The 12,563-nt window shown below is 36.8% G+C and overlaps 1 protein-coding gene across 1 annotated transcript in view; it reads left to right on the plus strand.

Annotated features, from left to right (window-relative positions):
- The window catches only part of LOC136855124 (uncharacterized), a 174,356-nt gene that overhangs the window by 155,115 nt on the left and 6,678 nt on the right, over window positions 1–12,563 (plus strand). The window lies entirely within an intron of this gene.

The raw sequence follows: 12,563 nt of genomic DNA on the forward strand, positions 1-12,563 counted from the left end.
CTTCTCGTAGGGGTCCAAAAGGTCGCTACAGTTTCCCTATCCAGGGCCTCCCCCCTGGTGTCGGAATGGACCTTAGACGGAGCGTCATTCAGGTAGTTTGGCGATCTATTTCCGGACCTAGGAGTAGGTCTGTTTGCAACCCAATTCAGCCACAAACTATCTTGTTGTGTGGTCCCCCAACCTGGACCCTCTAGCTCTCTCCACGGACACAGTGTCGTTAGGTTGGAACGGGTGGAAGTTAGTTTATGTTTCCCCCGGTGAACCTGTTATTTAAGTCCTTCACAAGTTCAGAACATTCAAGGGTTGAGTAGGTCTAGTAACTCCCAACGGGCTGGAAGCCAGTTGGTTTCCACTCCTTCTGGGGTTGAAACCTTGGTGCTCCAAATCTACGACCCAAAACTGCCACGAGTGGTATAAACTCAGCCTGTGTCAGCCTCCTCAAAGTTCTGGTGCCCAAGCTTTGTGGTCTTTGTGAAATTTACAGTTTAGGGGGAAACTGGTATTGGTTCTGTTATTACTGTCTTCCTAGAATCAGACAAGGGATTCTACTCTGCTGCAGTGTGTTTCTGCAGTTAAGTAACTAGCACTCTCCACATAGTTTCTGAAGCTACAGTAATGATGCAGCCGCATCGGCCCCGAGGAAAGTCTTTTGTTGAAATCAGCCTCACAGGCCCTTAACTTTCAACCCTAAGGCCTGTGTTCGTCTGAGACCAGTACTCCGTCCACGTTCGGTTTCCTGGTCTTTGAGTAATGTATCGGAGTTAGCTTCGGTAACCAACAATCATCTTGTTCCTAATTTTATTCAGCTTAGCTTCTAGTGCTAGTATTCCTGTACTGTCTGCCCTGTCTAGCGGAACCAACCATATTGGTTTCCCCACATCAGGGGTAGTGGTGCGGATTCCTCACCCTAACTTTCTAGCTTAAGTTGAAGGTCCTCATTTTGGGTGGTCACCTTGGGAAGTACTCCCCTTTCACAAGGTCTGTCTCTGTGCCCAGTTTATTCCTTACAGGCTTATTTTGACAGGACCTCTCAATTTTGTCAGGCCCTCTCTTTATTAGAAAAAGGGGGGGGTACTGTCATTGTGTCTGCTATTAGGCAGCAAGTTTTGTGTTTTCTTAAAACAAGCCTATTCAGGTTCAATTCCAAAGCTCATGATATTAGAGCAGTGGCCACTTACATTAATTATTTTCATTACATTTCGGGGACCTTACCAAATGTTCAGGGTGGAATTCTCCCCTAGTTTTCAACGTCACTATTTGAAATCTTTGGTAGCTCTTAAATTCCCCACGGTGGCGGCAGGAACGCTGTCCCTCTCTCTGGTTCCCTTTCTGATTCTTAGTCAATTTCCCTTCACTGCCTCAGTTATTCCCTTACAAGCAGTTCATTGTCTTTAATAGCATAAGAATGATATTTATTTCTCTGTGATTATTTCACCGGGTGACATAGGACCCCGATCCAGAAAAAGGATTTTGACAAAGGGAAAATCTATTTCTGGGGAGGGGCCCATGTCACCCGGTGACCCACCCCTGTTTTTCATTCTCTCCCTCCCATGGTAAACATCATTCTAGTGGGGTGGGTGCTAACATGGAATGCGTCTAGTATTGCCTTGTGTACAGTCTGCAAGTAGTGCATGGGCTTGTATTGGCACCTCTCTAGTTGGGACTTTTGACATTGGGAATCTTTATAGGGCAGGATCCCGTGATTGTGACAATCTCACCCTTTACCATACACAACTCCATTTCTTGGAGCTCACTCTGGGGGTAGTAACCCCAGCTTTACATTTAGCTTTTCTCTGGTATCTAGCAACGGAATTACCTAGAAATAAGTGCTGAATGGACTTTTCACTGGGTGACATGGGCCCCTCCCCAGAAATAGATTTTTCCTTTGTCAAAATCCTTTTTTTATTATAAAATTATTTACTAATTTTCAAATACAGGTAGTGCTCGAGTTACGATGGGGTTAGGTTCCAAAAAACCCATCGTTTGTTGAAATAATCTTAAGTCGAATATAGCCTAGCCTACACAAGGGTAATCAGTACCATGTATACATATATGGTAGCCTAGCCTACACTACACAGTATACTCTATACATATACAGTACAGTAATTATTAATGTCAGCTAATTCTGCAGGTTCAATGCAGATTGACTTATGATAATTCAGTATAAAGAGAAATTGAATAAAACTAACCAGAGTTAGGATAGCGTACCAGTATGGTAATCGTATACACGTAAACAGTAGCTAGCCTACGGTATATTCTATACATATATGGTAGAGTGGTAATTATTAATACCAGCTAATTCTGCAGATTCAATGCAGATTGACTTATGATAATTCAGTATAAAAGAAATTGAATAACAAGAAAAAGAATCAGACTGTACTGTAAGGGTACTCACCAAGATTTGGTCCGTCGTCGGCACACGTGATTCACGTGAACGGTGTCAGGCTGTTCATGGCTACGGATAACTAAAAATCGGAAGAGGAGGAGGATGATAAAGCTTCAGGATCATCAACTCGCTCCTCTTCAGATAGTATTTCTTCTTCTGTTAGTTCAGGTGTTTCAAAATTAAGAGATGAAGGGGATCGAGGCTCAAATGTCGGGGTAGGGGTGGGGGTAGGGGAGGCAGAAGGCGAGGTTTTTGGAGTTGTTCTCTTAAAGAAGTGTTCCATCGTCGGTTGCATAGTGCGTTTTTTTCGTTCTTCATAAGTGACTTGGTAACATGCAACAGCGTCTTGATGTGCTCTTTTAACTTTAGCAAACCGTTCCATGTTCCCATCCATTTCACTCAAAAGTTTCAGTCCATGTTCAAATGAGGCAAAAACCTCTGCTAGTGATTTTGTCGTAAACTTTCGCTCTGGCTCTTCTTCAATTTCTTCTTCCTCGTCTGCTCTTTTTCTCTCTTCTGCAAAAGCGCAATTAAATCTTCTGCCATGAAAGCTCTACATCTTGCACATCTAAAAGATCTTGGATGTCTTCCTCATCAATTTCTAAATCTAAACTTCTCCCAAGTGTCATGATCTTTTTATTAATTTCCACAACTTCTTTATCTTTATTGAAACCTTTGAATGAGTTCACATACACTTGTAGCAGATTTTTCCAAACCCCATTCATACATTCTTTCTTTACCTCCTTCCATGCCTTTCCAATGTTCATAATGGAGTTCAGAACATTGAATTCCTTCCAGAAAGTCCTGAGATCTTTCTCCTCATTATCCGTAGCCTGAACAGCCTGAGCAAACGTGTTCCAAGATAATAGGCCTTGAACGTAGCGACAGCGCCCTGATCCATGGGTTGTAGCGGAGAGAAGTTGTGTTTGGTGGCAGAAACACAACTTTTACGTTCTCGTTAATATCTCCGATGTTCTGAGGGTGGCCGGGAGCATTGTCTAGAATCAGCAGAATTTTGAAGGGATTTTGTTTTCCTACAATACTCTTTCACTTCTGGAATAAAGCATCGCACAAACCAGTCTTCGAACAGCATTGCAGTCATCCATGCTTTCTTATTATTTGGTAATGTACAGGAAGCGTATGCTTGTCGATTCTCTTTAATGCCCTTGGATTTTCGGAGTGATAAACCCTGAGTGGCTTAAGTTTATACCCAGCCACATTTCCCCCAAGCAGAAGAGTCAGTCGATCTTTGTATGCTGTAAACCCAGGTATCATCGTTGCTTCTTTATGGATGTAGGACCGTTGAGGCATACGCTTCCAATACAGTCCTCTTTCGTCGACATTAAAGATCTGCTCCGGCAAGTACCCTTCATCAATGACGATCTTTTGCAGAATATCCTTGAATTTAGCAGCTCCTTCGGCGTCAAATGCTGCTTCACCGCTAATTTTCACACTATGAAAATTATGACGGTTCTTGAAGCGATGAAACCATCCAGCACTTGCTACAAAACTTTTGTTGTGGTTATCATCATAGTTTTTCTTCAGTTCATCGAAAAGCATGCGAGCCTTTGTTTGGATGGTTAGGAGACTGAGTGGCATACGCTTCTGTATCTGGTCCTCCATCCACGTGACCAGTAACTGCTCCATTTCTTCCAAAGGTCCTATCCTCTTCTTTGATATAAGTGTCGAACGAACTGAAGCAGATGACCTTATAGCGTTCATTATCCGTTTCTCGTCTTTAAGGATGGTGGATACCGTCGACTGAGATAGATGTTCGTCACGTGCGATTACCATGACTGGCTTTCCAGCGGCACGCTGGTTGATAATTTTCATTTTCTGCTCCAGAGTGATAGACTGCCTCTTCTTTTTCGCACTACCAGCACGAGACACACTTGGGTGTTTGGCAGACATAGTGATACAAATTTGAATTTTAGAGTTTGGTGTATTTACAAAAGCACAAAAATCGCAAACGAACACTGACCTATTTTAACTTCCGGCACGAGAGCAAGCAAGGTCGACTCATTGAATTAATGTACCTATTCCAGCCTCTCGGCCCAACGTATCGTACACCATACGCTGCCTGATTGTACGTTGTTGCCTGCGGCAGTCACCTGCGAAATTTAAAAATACGTATTTTCAAAATATTGTCGTATTGATATTAATTGCTAACCCCATCGTAAGAGCGAATTATCGTAAGTCGAATCATCGTAACTCGAGCACTACCTGTATTGATGTTAATGCAAACACAGCAAAATACCAATAAAATCCTAAATTAAAATCCTGCAAAATCACAAAACAGCTTACCAATGTAAACAGCTAAGTTCTCTCTCTCTCTCTCTCTCTCTCTCTCTCTCTCTCTCTCTCTCTCTCTCTCTCTCTCTCTCTCTCTCTCTCTCTCTCTCTCTCTCTCTCTCTCTGTGATGTGACATTCTCTCAGTGAGACATATTTGTTCTGCTAGCAATGTTCATGAACTGTTGGTGATTAGAGTAATATCAGCATAGCACGATAAAGCGTTGACTAAGTTGTTTTTTCGAGTGAATTCTTAAAAACTGAACATCATGGAAGTGCCTAACAACAGTGGCAGGTGCTGGAGGAATCTTGCATGCCTAAGTGATATACAATATGATGACTTGGCAGGCAGGGAACTAGGCTTGCTTATCGTTGAGATCAACAACAACTATAATCAAAAAGATGCAAAAACATTCACAGATATATTGAAAGGCTATGATCCTTCAAGCTGGAGCAAGGCTGCAGAAAATATAATGAAAATAATTAAAGGAATACCAAAGAAAGTTCAAGTTATCAAAAGACTTATAAAGAAAATCTACATCAATCAACACATTCCAACAAGGAAAATGAATAAGGTGAATATATTGATTGATGCAATAGGAAAACAAATGCCTAAAGCATGTAAACTATGTAGTGTGTGGCATAGCATTGTAAATCCACAAAACCTGATTAGGAAATGCTATGCATGCCACATAGCTACTCATCTTACATGTGTAGAAGTACAGCAAAATAAAAATAAGGACACAATAGTATTTTGCTTAACATGTCTAGTATGGCTAGACAAGGGTATTAAATCAAGACTTAATGTACAAATTGTTGAGGATGAAGAAGATGAAGAAGAGGAAGAGGAAAATAGAAAAGAAGAAAATAAGATTGAAGAGATAGAAAAAATAATGAAAACAAAGACCAGGATAAGAGTATGGATGCAGAGAAACTCATAGATTCTGCATATGAGGCAATACAGCAGCATAAATATGAAGTAGTAAATTATGACATGATAACTCAAAATAAAATTCCAAACAGGTTGTACCCAGATCTTCATACTGATGGGAAAGAGCAAGAAAAAAAAAGAAAAGAAAGACACAGTATGCACCCTTTTGAAAAGAGGGAATTGCAGATTCGGTGAAAAATGTTATTACAAGCATCCCAAGATGTCACAATTACGAGATCTATGCAAATGTGCGTATCTAGACAGATATGAGGAGGAATGCAGCGATCTACATCCCAAAATATATAAAAACTGGAGAGAAGGAAATGGATGTAGGTTTAATAAAAAAATGTAGGTATATGCATCCTGTAGCCATGAAGAATAAAAATCAAAATCAAATACATATAAAAAATCAAGGTAAAAATGAAGCAAATAAAGAAAGGAACAAAGAACATGTGATGAAGGAAAAAAGCAAGCCAACAACACATTACGAAATGTCAGCACCACAATATGAGGCATCAGCACCTAGGTATAGTGCAAGGAACAAGCAGTGTATCTATGATGCTAGGGGATGGTGCAGATATGGAGATAAATGCAGGTATATGCACAAAATGAATAAATATGAAGATGGAAGATCAAATATAATGGAAAAGTTGGATTTTTTAATGTACAAATTTCTGGAAAGGAAGAAAAGAACAACTTATCGGAACAGGAAAGAAACATGGGAAAATCCTTACTATTACCCATATTAGATAATGGAGATCACACGCAAACCATCATTGTGATGAATGCGCAGGGTTTAGTTTCGAGTAACTCAAAAAGAAAGATAGAGTTCTTAGACGAACTAACCCAAAATGAAAAAATAGAAATAATGAATATGAGTGAAACCTGGTATTCCCAAGAGACTGGTAATGGTAATCAGATAAAGGGTTTTCAGAAATATAGATCAGATAATCGAGGAAAATTCTGTGAGAAATTTTATAACACAGAATGTGAATTAATAGCGGTAGAATTTGAATCTGAAAAATTAGTGAACATCGTAATATACAGACCCCCTAATACTAAAGAGTTTGACATAATAATTGACAAATTGGATGATATATGTAGAAATCACAAAGACTGGACTATACTCCTATCCAGAGACTCTAACTTTCCTTTTGTAGAATTGAAAGAATGAATAGTAGACTGTGGTTGTATTTATACATATAAAAAAGAGAGTAATAGTAGTGCAGAAGATAAAAGGCAATTTGAAAAGCTATTAGATATGCTACTAGAACATAAGATTTAGCAAATAAATCACCTGCCAACAAGAAAGGATAATATTTTAGACCTAGTATTTGTGAATGAGGTGAACTGTGTTAAAGAAATAATAGTGTATAATACCAGTATTTCAGACCATAATGTCATGGAATTAACAGTCCGTTCCAAAACACCTGAAAACAGAGATAAGCAAGAGACAAAAAAATGGGAGGGATATGGAAAATACAATTTCTATAGTAAGAATATAAAATGGTCAGAAATAAATGAAGAATTAATCAAAGACCAGGGAAAACATATTCGTAAGTGGTAATATACAGGTAAATACAGATATATTATATAAAATATTAGAGGAAATAGTGGAAAAATATATACCGAAGAAGAAAAGTAAACATCAGTCACGCATACCAAGAGACAGAAGGATCTTGTTCCAGAAAATCAGAAAGTGGAAAAAAGGTCTTGCAAAAGAAAAGAATGCATGGAAAGTGATTGAACTAAAAAGTAAGATAGAAAATGCAGAACAAAAGATTATACAATAAAAAGAAAATGAAAAACGGGACTTTGAAGAAAAGACCCTAAAAAATATCAAGCAAAACCCCAAAATATTTTACTCATATGCGAAAAAGATGAATAAAAGAAGAGTAGAAATAGGCCCTCTAAGAATTGAAGGGTGATTAACGAATGAAAAAAAGGAAATATGCAACATATTAGCAGAAAGATATAAGAGAGAGTTTACACCTAGAATTGATAATGAAGATAATGATACAGAAATAAGAGATGAAAATAGTGAATATTTATTGGACACAGATATTAATGAAGCCGATATTGTGCAGGCTATTAATGAAATTAGAAAAGGATCAGCAGCCAGACCAGATGGCATCCCTGCCATTTTGTTAAAGAAAGTAGTTCATTCTATCACAAAGCCGCTTGCAACACTGTGTTATTAAGTGTAGATACTGTACAGGCAAGATGTATGATGAAAATAAATTAGCATATATTACTCCTATTTTCAAAAGTGGATCAAGACTAGAGGCAAGTAATTATAAGCCTGTGAGTCAAACATCACATATTATGAAAGTGTATGAAAAAGGTAATGAAGAAAAATATAATGAAACATTTAATGAAAAATAGTTTGTTTAATATAGGACAACATGGTTTTGTGCCCGGAAAAAGTACACAAACCCAACTGTTAGTCCACCATGAAAACATATATAAAAATATGATAAAGGAAAAAGACACAGATGTGGTTTACCTAGACTTTGCAAAAGCTTTTGACAAGGTAGACCATAATATATTATTGAAAAAAAGTAGAAAACATAATATTGTGGACAAAGTAGTAAGATGGATAAAAGAATTTGTGCATAACAGAAAACAGATAGTGATAGCAAACAATGAGAAATCAGATGAAGCTAAGGTAATATATAGTGTACCACAAGGTACAGTGTTAGTTGCATTGCTGTTTGTTATTATGATGGCAGACATAGACAGTAATGTTAAGGACTCGGTAATGAGAAGTTTCGCCGATGACACAAGAATAAGTAGAGAAATTACTTGTGATGAAGATAGGTACTCGCTACAAAGAGACCTAAACAAAATATATGAATGGACAGTGGTAAATAGGATGGTATTTAACTCTGATAAATTTGAATCAATAAACTATGGTGATAAAGAAGGAATGCTATATGCATATATAGGACCTAATAACAAGACAATCACTAATAAGGAAGCAGTTAGCCCTTAAACGCCTACTGGACGTATCATACGTCGACTAAAATTGTCTGTTGGGTGCCAAGTGGACGTACCGTACGTCGACTACAAAAAATTTCAACCTTCGGTCAACTTTGACTTGACCGAAATGGTCGAAAAACGCAACTGTAAGCTAAAACTCTTACATTCTAGTAATATTCAATCATGTACCTTCATTTTGCAACAAATTGGAAAGTCTCTAGCACAATATTTCGATTTATGGTGAATTTTTGAAAAAACTTTTTCTTACGCAAGCGCGGTAACTCGTCCGGAAAATTTCAGAAATTCTTTCTTCATTTTGTCGTAATTTTTGCACTGTTCTATATTAGCCGTTACATAAAGTTTTATATATGAAAATGTGCGCAATTTCATGTAAAATACAGCAAAATACAACCCATGGTTGTAGCTTTTATCAGTTTGGAAATATTTTCATATAAACCACGATAACTGCCAAAATTTCAACCTTCGGTCAACTTTGACTCGACCGAAATGGTCAAAAAACGCAATTGTAAGCTAAAACTCTTACATTCTAGTAATATTCAATCATTTACCTTCATTTTGCAACCAATTTGAAGTCTCTAGCACAATATTTCGATTTATGGTGAATTTTTGAAAAAAAACTTTTTCCTTACGTCCGCGCCAGAAATTCTTTCGTCACGTTGTCTTAATGTTTGCACTGTTTTATATTAGTCGTTACATAAAGTTTTATATATGGAAATGTGCGCAATTTCATGTAGAATACAACAGAAAATAACTCATGGTTGTAGCTTTTATCAGTTTTGAAATATTTTCATATAAATCACGATAACTGCCAAAATTTCAACCTTCGGTCAACTTTAACTCGACCGAAATGGTAAAAAAACGCAGTTATAAGCTAAAAGTCTTACATTCTAGTAATATTCAATCATGTACCTTCATTTTGCAACAAATTGAAAGTCTCTAGCACAATATTTCGATTTATGGTGAATTTCTGAAAAAAACTTTTTCCTTACGTCTGCGCGCGGTAACTCTGCCGAACATCTCAGAAATTCTTTCGTCACGTTGTCGTAATGTTTGCATCGTTTTACATTAGTCATTACATAAACTTTTATATATGAAAATGTGCGCAATTTCATGTAGAATACAACAGAAAATAGCTCATGGTTGTAGCCTTTATCAGTTTTGAAATATTTTCACATAAATCACGATAACTGCCAAAATTTCAACTTTCGGTCAACTTTAACTTGACTGAAATGGTAAAAAAAACGCAATTGTAAGCTAAAACTCTTACATTCTAGTAATATTCAATCGTTTACCTTCATTTTGCAATATATTGGAAGTCTCTAGCACAATATTTCGATTTATGGTGAATTTTTTAAAAAATTTTCCTTACGTCTGCGCGGTAACTCAACCGAACATCTCAGAAATTCTTTCGTCACGTTGTCGTAATATTTGCACTGTTTTATATTAGTCGTTACATAAAGTTTTATATATGAAAATGTGCGCAATTTCATGTACAATACAACAGAAAATAACTCATGGTTTTAGCTTTCATCAGTTTTGAAATATTTTCATATAAATCACGATAAATACAAAAAATTCAACTTTCGGTCAACTTTAACTCGACCAAAATGGTCGAAAACTGCAATTGTAAGCTAAAACACTTACAGTCTAGTAATATTTAATCAATTAGCTTCATTTTCCAACAAACAGGAAGTCTCTAGCACAAAATTTCGATTTATGGTGAATTTTTGAAAAAAACATTTTTTTACGTCTGCGCGTTACGAATTCATGCATCATTTTGTGATAATATTTTCTGTGTTGCTTTTATCGTTTTACAATTTGTTATATACCAAAATCATCACAATTTAGTGTACAATACAAAGAAAAACAAAATAACCCGTTAGCTTTAACCGTTTTGCTCACAGCGCGATTTGTATAAAGTTATATATGAAAAATTTTTTTTGCGCTGTCATATATTTCAATATTTATATATGATAATGATATTCTTTCCCATTTCTGATGGTTGCATACTAAACTTCAGGCAATGACAAAAAAAGGAGCCAAAAATGAACTCTTAATCTTAAAAACTAAGCGTGCTGTGATTTTTTGAAAAAAACCTTTTTTCCGCTTCGGCGCTAACTCACCGAACGCCGCCGGCATACGGGAGACGTTTTTGTAAATAGAGGCTCGGCGTTTAAGGGTGAAAGACCTTGGTGTGATGCTGAATAGGAATATGCTCTGCAATGATCAAATAGCAATACTATTGGCAAAATGCAAAGCAAAAATGGGAATGTTGTTACGGCACTTCAAAACAAGAAAAGCCGAACACATGATTATGCTTTATAAAACGTATGTACATAGTCCAGTTGAATATTGCAATATGATATGGTACCCACACTACCAAAAGGATATTGCACAAGTAGAGAGTATACAAAGGTCCTTTACAGCTAGAATAGAATACGTTAAGGACCTAGACTACTGGGAAAGACTACAATTCTTAAAATTATATAGTCTCAAAGGGAGAAGAGAACGCTACATAATATTACAGGCATGGAAACAGATAGAAGGAATTACTGAAAACATCATGGAGCTAAAAATATCAGAAAGAGCAAGCAGAGGTAGATTAATAGTGCCCAAAACTATACCAGGAAAACTAAGGAAAGCACACAGGACATTAATCCACTACGCACCAGCATCAATAATGCAGCAATTATTCAGTGCATTACCAGCTCATCTGAGGAACATATCAGGAGTGAGCATAGATGTGTTTAAGAATAAGCTCGACAAATATCTAAGCTGCATCCCAGACCATCCAAGACTGGAAGATGCAAAATATACCGGAAGATGCATTAGCAATCTCTGGTAGACATCTGCTGGCCGCGAGTTCGAATCTCCAACCGGCCAGTGAAGAATAAGAGGAATTTATTCCTGGTGATAGAAATTCATTTCTCACTATAATGTGGTTCGGATTCCACAATGAGCTGTAGGTCCCGTTGCTAGGTAACCAATTGGTTCTTGGTCATGTAAAATCAATTTAATCCTTCAGGCCAGCCCTAGGAGAGCTGTTAATCAGCTCAGTGGTCTGGTTAAACTAAGATATACTTAACTTCTGGTAGACATCAAAGGTGCCTCACACTGAGGGACCTGGGGCAACCCGAACGAACTGTAAGGTCTGTAAGGTCTCTCTCTCTCTCTCTCTCTCTCTCTCTCTCTCTCTCTCTCTCTCTCTCTCTCTCTCTCTCTCTCTCTCTCTCTCTCTCTCTCTCTCTCAGTATACATATCCTTTAATGAAAAAACAGCAAAATATCAGTAAAATGTTATTTCACTTACGGAACCCATTTATACTGTATAGTATTACCTGTATTATATTGAGCTATTATCATTGTGATACATATAAAAAAAAGATCCTCCAGGCATTTGTAATTGTTTTTACTGATGTAAACATACATATGTAGGTACATATTGCCATATTTTTTCTTTCTCTGATTTACTGTGGCAAACTTCAATTACAAACTTATTTGATTCTATGATTATCTCACATAATATAACAGTACATAAGAGAATATTTTATCACTGTTGATGTTCATCTCTAATCACCGTAAAAATATTTAAAATCCAAATTTCATAAGTAGGCAACACAAGGTTAAACTCTTCTCTCCAGCTAGTTTAACCTTGCCTCTCTCTTAACGAAATATGAATTACTGCATCATAAATTGTATGTACAAAATTAAAAATAATAATTCCGTTAATACATTCGTTTCTCTTAGCAACTAAAAAATTGTTTTCTTAATTCTTTTGGTAGTAGGCTCAATCAGCTGATTCTGAGAAAGTAAACGTTACAAATGTCGGGCCGATCAGTTTTTTATACATATTATGATGATAACCGATCAATATAATAATACAATATAAATGGATTCGGTAAGTAAAATAACATTTTATTGATATTTTGTTATGTTTACAAATATTAATATTTG

This window comes from Macrobrachium rosenbergii, chromosome 3 (genome assembly GCF_040412425.1).
Source record: "Macrobrachium rosenbergii isolate ZJJX-2024 chromosome 3, ASM4041242v1, whole genome shotgun sequence".
Taxonomy (NCBI): Eukaryota; Metazoa; Arthropoda; class Malacostraca; order Decapoda; family Palaemonidae; genus Macrobrachium; species Macrobrachium rosenbergii.